This window comes from Hibiscus syriacus, unplaced genomic scaffold (genome assembly GCF_006381635.1).
Source record: "Hibiscus syriacus cultivar Baekdansim isolate YM2019G1 unplaced genomic scaffold, ASM638163v2 tig00117034_pilon, whole genome shotgun sequence".
Taxonomy (NCBI): Eukaryota; Viridiplantae; Streptophyta; class Magnoliopsida; order Malvales; family Malvaceae; genus Hibiscus; species Hibiscus syriacus.
Window position 1 is genome coordinate 13107173 of NW_024063533.1, and position 11286 is coordinate 13118458.

Here is an 11286-nt window from a genome sequence, read left to right on the forward strand (position 1 = left end):
GATCTAGTATGAAGTCTTACAGGTTCAGTTTCGGTCAATTTCGTAATTCCTTACATTGGTTCAGTACCGATCGAGCTGGTAAATCCTTATAGACCTAAGTCGACCCTTTGGTGGCTCCTAGGACTAATGGGCCTTGTGGTAAGACCTTATGGACCCTAAGGTACTCCCATATGGTGGCTCTTTTACTATGTTCATTGGGTAAGTCCTTATGGGCCTGAGGGCACACCCCTCATGTGGGCACCTACGCTTCGACTAGGGTAAGACCTTATGGACCCAAGGTGTTCCCTTATGTTGGCTCCTACACCCTTTGGACCTAGGGTAATTCCTTATAGATGCAGTTTTGGGGAATTGCATATGGTGTTCGGTTAGAGGGTGATAATTTATTTTAAGCTAAAACACTACTGATGTTTTCATAACTTGGAACTAATTTTTTTTGGAAATTTAACTGTATGTTTTTATTTTGTACTATTGGAACATACTGAGCTCCCTAGCTCACTCCCCTAATCTTTTTTCTTTCAGATACTTTTTGATAGACGACCCGGACTTGTCGCTTGGAGGATCGATATATTCATACCATACATTTTGTTGTAATGTTTTTATATTCCGATTTGCCATTAGTTTTGGGTGACACGTGCCTAATTATTTTGAAATACATGTTTAGTGACGCATATTACTTTTGCTACTAACTTTGGTTTATTTCGATACTAACTAGGGAATGTTTATTTTACTCAATCTTTTATGGCTTATAATATTCTATTTGGACTTTATTTTATCATTACATTTTATTTAAGATGTGAAGTTAAAATATGGTTTTAAATTATCGAAAAGTATTTTGAAATCGTTAATGAAATCTGCTACATCTGGTCATAACGTATAGGTCAATATAGGGGTTATATTTAGTTGGTATCAGAGCTTTTTCTTTTTAAATCTCATAATGTTGATGGGTTCTAAATAAAAATACGATTTTAAAATATTTTACAAAATAAGTCACGAAGGCCATATCATCAAATTTTTACAAGTTTAGTTGTGTGTAGGACTCCAAGTGCCAATCTGATTTTAGACTTTATCTTTCTGTAGTGAACCTCCAGATCCACCATGATGAGTGCTAGACGTGGTCGTCAACCTGGCCGTGGGCGAGGTCGAGCAACTAGATTTACGGATCCAATAGACGAGACGCGTGTAGATACCCCACTTCCAATAGATAATTATGCTCATACGACCCCGATGGATTTGCCCCTTGCCCCTGGTATAGGTTTGACTACTCCAATTAGAGGAGCGATCGTTTGTGAGTCTGAGCCTATGAGGTTAGTATTAGATGAGAATCTCGGTAGACAGTTTCTCTAGTTGATTTATGGAGAGGTTCGAGCTGCTGGTGTTACACCCGAAGCTCCTATTTGTCAGACTTTGATTGCTAATGGAGTTAGGACATTTGGAGGCATTATTGGTGGAGTTATGACTGAGGCTGATGATTGATTTTGTGATACTGAGAAACGTATTGATCAACTAGTTTTATATCTGCATCGGCCTTTTTTAGGGGTTGTTTCTATGTTGGACGGGAATGACCACACTTGGTGGGAGTCTATTATGAGTAGTGTTTCGGTCCATCGCTTGACTCTAGATTTTTTTAGGGAGCATTTTAGGAGTAACTTTCTGGAAGAACGTTATTTGGCTCAGACGCGATAACAATTTCAAGACCTGGTTTAGGGTGATATGACAATCTCTGAGTATGAGATCGAGTTTTTGAAGTTACTGAAGTATGGCTCCAGTTCGATACCTAGCGAGTGAGATAGGTGTTAAAAGTTTTCTTAGGGACTTAGATACGAGCTACGTCATCAGGTGGTTACTCATTAGGATGAGGTGTTCAATGTTGTAGTAGGGAGAGAAAAAGATGTTGAGGAAGTCGAGGCATATTCTCCTGATAAAGACAAGGTAGAACTAGAGCAATCTAAGAGATCTTCTGGTCAATCTGAGACTTCTGTATGCCCTGATAAAAGGGCTCGTACAGCTTCCCATCAGAGGAGTCATACTGGTTCAAGGATTATGTCACCTCCACCTCCAATAGTTAGTCGAGGTGATTCTTCAGGTTTCACTCCGATACCAAGTTGCGAGCATTGTGGAAATCAACACAGAAGAGAGTTTTGTAAGAAGATAGGTGCATGTTATTGTTGTGGATATAATGAGCATTTTCTTAGGAATTGTCCACATCTAGCCTCTATCGATCGGATCCCCGCTCAGATTCCTGTATATTCACAAGCTTCTATTCAAACTCCCGCTAGGATTCCCATTCAGGGTAAGACTTCCAGATTTGTTTCTAAGGTCGACAGTAGAGTTCGATCGCAGACCAAAGGACCAACTGCTTTTGAGGTTAGACATACTGCCTTGTCTATGCTACCCGAGGTTCTGGTGATCGAGTTGAGCCTAGGACTTCTACAGGTATAATTATTGTTATTTCTATCATTTCCATGCATTTCTAATAACGTCCTTTTCTAGATTCGAGTTTCGTATCTTGAGATCCTCAGATTTTAAATTTAAGGCACCTAGATCACCGTTTTCGTTCTGAATCTAGTGAGTTTTTTTCGTTATCATTTATAGAGTAATTAGCTTTTGTCCTATTAAAGAACATTTAGAGACCTAGTTTTTGTTTTCTATTTGACTCGAATGAATTTTGAGGCTGAAATTCTTTTAAAGGGAGGAGAATTTTCACACCTCACTCTTTTTAATTAAAAATTTTAAATTAATTTAATTAATTTGGAGACTAAATTATAAATTTCAAAAGTTTACAGCTCGATTTTGAACCTATAAAAATTTCAGGGACTTAACCCTGAGTTGTCATATTTTTTGGTTAGTGGAAAAAATAAAATAGGTAAGGGCGTGGCTGAGGGGTTTAAAACCCCTGTCTCAAGTATGGCTAGCCATCACCCGACCATTAAACTTGGGCACTGTTTGTGATTATTATTATTAAATATATATTTTATAGGTTAAAACTCTAGATATAACCCAAAAATGCTTTTTTATTTCAGAAATCAAAATATAAATCCCTAAATTTCATAACCCTAAACTCTAGCCGCCACAACCCCCTCTATCGATTCAGCGCCGTCTGGTCACCATTGGGAGTGTCGCCACCATCATTTGCCTAGCTATTGTTCAGTGACCAAAACCCCTCTAACCGATCGTCGAAAGGTGTCATCCATCTTCGTGGAGAAGCCATTGAAGTTCCGCCAAAACACCCCCGTCTCCTCGGTTTATTATGAATTCTGCCCAGGTTATGCATCAGTTCATCGCACCACTACCTCAGCTAAGCTGCCGTCATCGTCCAATCAAAATCCTATCGGTGTGTCACGTTGAGGTCGTTGTTCTCACCGTCTGTCATGGGTAAGCCCCTAAACACTTAAATTCGATTATTTATTGTGTTTTTACTGATTGTTTTTAGTTTTTTGGTGTTGTAAATGATGATTTGGTGATTTTGGAGTAACCAACAACCATCCCCAATCTCGTTGATATCACCACGTGTTTCCGCATTCGCGTGGAGCTTCTCCTCCAGCCTTGGCCCCTTCTAAAAACGATATAAGTGGAACGAACTGGCCCAATCTAGTCTGAATTGGGTCTGTGTGGCCTGACCAAGTCAACCTAACTGAGCCAACTGAGATTGATCTGAGTCAACTCGAACCGGTATGACCCGATGACTTTGACCTGCCCGTTAACTTTGATTTTGACCATTAACCTTTGACTTTGACCAAAAAGTCAAATATTTTGAAAAGTTATATTTTATGTTTTTCGACGTCTTGAGTCTAAATCCAAAGTCTATTTTACCAAATTCTAACTAGAAAGTCTCCGAATTGACCCGTAAAATAAAACATACATATGTAAATTAAGTAATTTAATAAAGTTCATTTAATTTAAGGTCAATAATTGATTAATTTATGATATCGTTAATTAGGTACTCGTGGATCTCCTAACCATTCTTTTGCTCGACCCAGTTCCTCTAGATCCGTTCGTCTGCGTGATCCCGTGATTAATGGTATAGTTCTATAACTCTGTTAGATACTCAGTTTAGAATACTACTCCGATAATAATTTTGTTCTGATATGACTTAGGTTCTCGTATTATCGAATAGCGTAGTGAAGCTGGTGCTCGATAGATCTACCGAACTAATTCTTTTTGCGAGGTGTGTTCCTTGTGTGCTATATATATTTGTTTTAAATACTTGTTTGAAATATCATGTGCACATGACTGTTTTACCGATTTGTAATATGGCTAGTTGAGCTGATTTAATTTTGTATGATTTATCTGTTCCAAGTGTGATTTCTTATTTACTAAAGTTTTAAGCTTAATTGTATTATTCATATTATATGGTTACTATTTTTACCGAATTCATATCTGTTTGAACTGTGATTTCCTTGTTATTGTTAGTTACTGAATTCATATCTAGTATGAAGTCTCTGCTTGTTCATCTTTGGTCAAACTGGTAATTTCTTATATAGATTCAACACTGATCGAGCTGGTAATTCCTCATGGACCTAAGGCGACCCTTGGGTGGGCTCCTAGGCCCAACGGGCCTAGTGGTAAGACCTTATAGACCCTAAGTTACTCCCTTAGGGTAACTCCTTTGCTCTGTGCATTGGGTAAGTCCTTATGGGCCTGAGGGCACACCCCTCAGGTGGGCACATAAGCTTTAGCTAGGGTAAGACCTTATGGACCCAAGGTGCTCTCTTAGGTTAGCTCCTATGCCCTTTGGGTCTAGGGTAAGTCCTTGTAGATGCAATTTTGGGGAACTGCATATGGTGTTCGGTTGGAGGGCGATTTTGTATTTTAAGCTAAAAACACTACTGATGTTTTCATAACTTGGAACTAAAATGTTTTGGAAACTTAACTGTATGTTTTTATTTTGCACTACTGGAACAGACTGAGCTCCCTAGCTCACTCCCCCAAACATTTCTCTTTTAGATACTTTTTGATAGGCAACCCAGACCTTGTACTTGGAGGATCGACACATTCGTACCGTATATTTTGTTTTAATGTTTTTATCTTCCGATTTGTCATTAGTTTTGAGTGACATGTGCCTAATTATTTTGAAATACATATTTTGTGACGCATATTGATTTTGCTATTGACATTGGTTTATTTTGATACTAACTAGGGAATGTTTATTTTACTCAATCTTTTATGGCTTATAATATTCAATTTGGACTTTTTTATCATTACATTTTAAGTTGTGGTTATAATATGGTTTTAAATTATAAAAAAATATTTTCAAATCAAATCATTAATGTAATCCACTAGATATGGTCTTAACGTATAGATTGGGTCTAGAGGATTATATAAACAGTTTATTAATAATAAAAAATAGGGTAAATAGTTTATAAATTTAACTAAAAATTATTCAACATGTCTAATAATAAAAATTAAAAATAACGATTATCATATAAAATAAAAGAAAAAAAATCTTAGTCGATGATTTCTAATTAAAATACAAAAATTTATGTTGATATTAGAGCAAAGATAGACCTAAATTATAATTTTCAGTATTTTATATATTCATTTAATTGTTTAGATTTGAATTTATAGTTTTTCTTAAAGGAATAGTTGGATTTATTTAAGATCGTTCAAAAGGGCCTCACATAAATGGTCCAGCTGTTACACACTAAGGAAAATGAAACACCACAAATAAATCTTATATGAAACCTAACCAAACGAAAATAAACAAAGAAACTGGATCTGAACCTAAAACAAACACAGAAAAATCTGGCTCTCCCCTTCCTTGCTCCGAAGCTGATAGACGATGAAGCATGTCGAGCAAGGAACCAAACAAAACACATTGATCTAAAAAGCACTGACCCCTTTTAAAGTTCTTCTATGGTGGGTCGATTCACCGCCTATCCTCCAAAGCTTGGTCCTCCACATATCGAGGCACCTCCTCCACCCAGAAGCGATCATAAGGGCCGAAAGACGAATCGGCCGTGAGCATGTGAGCTGCCTTATTTCCTTCCCTTGGAACAAACTGGTACCTACATACATGAAACTGATCAACTCTTCTCTTTGCCTCTCATGTTATTGCGCTGATTTCCGAGAGATCTGGGTATGAGGACTTTAATTTTTCAATTACCTATCTCTAGTCACCCTCTTGTATCACCGATCGAAACCCTAGCTCCTTCGCTAGTTGTATTCAATGCATAGGTTCCTAATAAAATATATTATTATTATTTACATATTTACATTTTTTTGTAGGCCACTTGAAGCCCAAACACAAGTTCCAGACCCAATTACAAGTGACCCAACAGGAGACCTACTGCAGTAAACCCAGGATCTAACCCGAAGCCCAACAGACAAACCCAGACCTAGTTATAACCAAGGTCCGACCCTACTGCAGTATGATTTGACCCGAAACAAATTAGGGTTTTTAAACCCTAATCAAGCAACTATCGCAACTCTTTAACTACCATATCAGCGCGTGGACCTCACCGCTCCTCCAGCTCGCGCGTTGCCATTGATCTATATCACCGCCGTTTTCATAAGCAATTTTGTCAAACACTGCAAAATAGAAACCCAATCAATCAGTCAATATACCAAGTCAGAAAACCCCATGCCATAAATCCCAAAAATCTGGGATTTTCTACCTATAAAAATAAGCGACCATACCTAATTTTATCTACACAAAAGCAACCATAGATAAAAGAAAAAAACCAGATCAAAAGAGGACAGAGAGCATTCAGGAACATTCGGTGGAAAAAAAACAAAGAAAATCCCAGAGAAAAATCCGAGAAACCAAAAGAAAAATCAGAGTGGAGATAATACAAAAAGAGACTCATACCTCGGTTAGAAGTTGGGGGAGCCCAAGAGTCGTCGATGTTCATTTTTTTCGAAAGATAAATCATCAGATCTAAGGGTCTGTGCTATATTTTAGGTTAGGAGGGTTTAAGATTCGAACTAAGGGAGACTTAGGGAGTGTTTCGGGAGCTTTTTACTCCCTCTATCTGCAGTGGGTGGTTATTCTTTGTCGCCGGTGAGCGGCGTTCTTCTCTTGCCTGATAGAGGAGTTGAGAGAGTTTGTAAACTCTCTCTTTCCTCTCTTATATTAAAACGAAACAAATGGGAGAGGGACTAGGTTTTTTCCTTGAAACTGGACATTTATACCTCACGTGATACGACGACATTTTGCCAAGGGTAGGTCTATAATTTTGCATATGGATTAATGGCATATTAGGTCCATGCTCTTTGTAATCTTTCTGTTTTTACCATTGAATGAAACTCTTGTTTTCTTTCATTTCGAGCACATTAACTAATTTTAGTTCATTCTCGTCCTTGTTTGGATAGTATACATCTTTGCTAGTTTTTTCTGATTTCGGTCTACATCTTTGTTATCTTTTATTTTAGTCCATATTCGTACTTAATCATAGCTTTTATAATGTTTTTAAAATTTGGCTAATTATTTTGCTTCATTTTCATTTCGGTTCTTTATGTTTGCTTATAGTTCTATTAGTTTAACGTATGAGTTAGGCTTCATATTTTTCGCTATGTTTATTTTAGTCACTATATTTAGTATAGTATTTAGGATCTAGTGGTTTTATTATGTATTCAGGCCATGTCATTTTTCGTTATTTTAATTTAGTCTTTTTGTAATTTAATTTCATATTAGTTTTATTACTTTAATTTAAACCATATATTTTTGTTTATTTATGTTATTAATGTTTTTTTATTATATTATATATGCAAACATAGTATGTTTGTAAAATGTTCACATTTATTTATTTTATATTATATTACTTGTTTTATTTGGATTCACGGGATGCTTTCTTTATCAATGATATGTGAACCTTATAAATGATATCGATATTTTTCGTAATCTACTTGAATATTTTCAAGAACATCAATTTGTAGAATGGGCGTGGAAAACATTGCTTGATCGAGGTAGTGCGATCTGATACGACATTCAAACAAAATGAGAGCTTGAAATAAATCAAAGTTTTAGTACTATTTAATTCATTTTTATTTTTAGTTAAACAATAAAATGTATGTTTCTCTAAATAATAATTTATTTTATTTTATGTAAAATGTTGATATGCAATTTATGTTAGATGTGCGTTTTTATTCGAAGATAGAATATTATTTTACTAATGAGAAATAGTTGAGATAACTTTCTTGACAGATGATTGCAAATTTCAAGATTTCTTATCGAGTAAAAGAATTTCCTTTAAATAATTAATTCGAAGTAAATTAATCAAACTTTAATAAATGGATTATAATTTAACTTTATATTCAATTTATAATTTCCACCATTACGACAACGTGTAAGCGACTAAGTACCAATTTTGGGCGCTGTGGGGGCGCTAATCCTTCCCCACATGTAATCGACTTCCGAACCCATTAATTCAGATTTTTGGTAAATGCGGACCAATTTTTGTCTTAAAAATGATTTTTCTTAAAATTGTTTTAAAAGACGTTTTTAGGTATTCGACCTACCTAACCCAAAGGTCGATGGCAACTCCCATTCAATTTATTCAAAATATCCCAAAATCGTCAATTTTTTAAATCAAAGTCATAATGTTAATTTAAACATTAATTGTTTTTTTAAAAATGGTTGTGACAGCTTGGCGACTCCGCTGGGGACGTTTTTAGGGAGTCATGCTGTAAGTCGCTTACACATTGTCGTTGTGGTGGAAATTATGAGTTCAAGTCTTTAGTTAACTTATGACCCATTTATTGAGGTTTTTAATTTCTTCATTTTTAATTGTCATACTAACATTTTATTTTTTTGCTTTCAGTTTTGTCCAAGTTTTTATTGAGTGTTTTTACTTTTCCGTTTTTTGAGTCAAAGGTTTGTACATTCCTCTTCACTCACATCACTTGCATTTGCATAACATAATCTGTAGACCCGAGCTTCGATCCAAATAAAGTTGGGGTGAATGCTTTACTCTCGTAAGAATTTATTCTTCGTATGAGTTTTAGCAAATAACCCATGGGATACATACTTTGTACATTCGTAGGGATTTACTCATCGTATGGGTATAATGCAGTGAATCCCCTTGAATTGAACTCGTTACGTTCGAAACCTGTAATGGGTGAGGATCGAGGGTTTGGTAGCCCAAGGGGCACCGACATCAAGGACAATTCGAGTACCCTTTTCCTCATAGTGTCGAAACCATGCATATAGTGAACCGTAGAATGGTCACCCTAGGTATAGTCATACTGAACCTCTGTCCGTCAGTAGGTACCCAAAATAAGTATACATGAAGGATAAACAACTCTAAACCTTTACCTTTTACTTTAAGTTCGTAGAATATATTTATTCTTTTCGAATAAAAGCATGCAAACTAGATACCATGTGGTTATGATCATTTTCTTGAAAATTAATCGTTGTGGGTAGAAAGCATGTCCGGGTAGGATTACTATCTATTAAAAGCATGCTCGGTATATATCATGATTGGGTAGGTGCTATATTTATCTTTAGATATCATCTTTTAACTCTATTGATTATCTTGCTTGTAGTAACTTATTTCTTTTCTTTTGTTTGAATCATTTTTCATCATTCTTTGCATTACATTTCATTGACATAACATAATGCGAAAGTGTTGATACGCAAGGGGATATTCAAGAGAAAATTTTCACAAAAAGAGGTAAAAGTTTTCAATAGAAGAGGTAAAAGTTTTCAATCAAGTAGTCGCGTACATAGACATGCACCGAGGGCTTAAGGTAGTTGAGAGTACAAGAATGAGACTTGCTCGAATATAGTGAAACATTCGAGACTGAAATGACGATCTATTGATCCGAGGAGTGATCTAACATTAAAGCTTTGTCTACAATCGTTTCATCACTAGTCAACAAGGAACGACACACTAACTTCAACACCGCCGGGGCATTAACGGAGTTAGGTTACAGAGCGCTTGAGGGGTATCATTTTCAAGGAAGAAGATCCAAGACGAAGCAGTGATTCACTTCAGACTCAACATCTAAGAGAAAGCATGTCTGTAAAATGGATTATCTTGTAATGTGAAGGCTTTTATCTCTGGAGAAAATTATTCTATGATATTCATCGTTGGGATCAATTTTTTTGTATATACATTCGCATCTTCGCATTTTGGCATCTGCATTTCATTTTTAAGCAATTTCACATTCATCATTCATGAAAACATGGAATTAATTCGGGGTGGATTCAATGAAGCGGTCCTAGTCACATGACACCACATCGAGAATAGAAGCAGGATTTGAATGATTAAAGGAAGAAGTTGAAATCAGTACGGTGGGAGCCTATTCAGCTGGTTGTAAGTCTAAGCCTACCAAGATGATCGAAGATAAAAGAGTCCCCATATCATGAGGTCTATGATATTGATACCGTGTGAAGTTACCATATAGGAAGCTCCAGACACACCATTGAGAATTGTGGGGCATTGAAGCTAAAGGTCTAGAACTTGTTTGAATCAGGGGCATGGGACATTCGAAGTCATCGCATCTACCACTTGCATTAATAGCCTTGTTTTGTTTTAACTTGTTTTTATTCTTTCTTTAATATCTGCTTAAATATTTTTTAATCTTTTGATGACTGAATTTATGCTACCTTCTAAGGTTAAATAATTGAACGAATTTTAATCTTGTAGTTCTTTGAATATCGAATGAATTACATATTCTTTTAGTTCTTCAAGAATTATAGATTTTTGACATATGACAAGATTAGACCTTTCTTATACCATCCAAAACCCGAAATAAATTTCCCGATTCTTTCCCTAAAATAATTCATGGTCACTATCAAATGACCAAAATTTGACATTACATCTCTTTGAGACCTTGAACTATACCCTTTACCTTTTTCTAGACACAAAAGTCATACCCTTACCTTTTGTTAAGCCAATAAAGTCACACCATTGTCTTATTAGACGCAAAACCGACATTTTTCTACCAATAAAACCTAAAGGCATTGAGTACAAGATGTTCACTTGAACGTGAACCTTCCTATAAGAAAACACAACGTGGGGTATCTCGTATTAATTTTCTGAAGATGAGCCTGAATAATTGAGACATGCTGGGAGAAAGAAGAAAAATGAAATTAATTCAAAATAATTCTATCATGCATTAATTACATTGTTTTCATGTGAAAAAAATAATCCTGAATATCTATCCCCCTGGGGATACCTCTTCTGCAAGGACTTCTATGTATGAAATGAATAGCTATAATTTACTTTGAAGGATTAAAAGTGTAACTAATTCTTTGATATCCAATGAACTCTTGTTTTATGATTTGTTTCAATTGTGAAACCTAGAAAGGGGCAATATTTTTCAAACTGTTGATTAAACATT

At 35.7% G+C, this 11286-nt stretch overlaps 1 long non-coding RNA gene across 1 annotated transcript; it reads right to left on the reverse strand.

Moving 5' to 3' along the window:
• Positions 1-6175: 6175 nt before the first annotated feature.
• LOC120196633 lies at positions 6176-7085 on the reverse strand. The gene is made up of 2 exons (XR_005523186.1): positions 6809-7085; positions 6176-6528 (listed from the first exon to the last, which is right to left on the reverse strand). It is a non-coding gene; the product is annotated as an uncharacterized LOC120196633 (long non-coding RNA).
• Positions 7086-11286: the final 4201 nt, after the last annotated feature.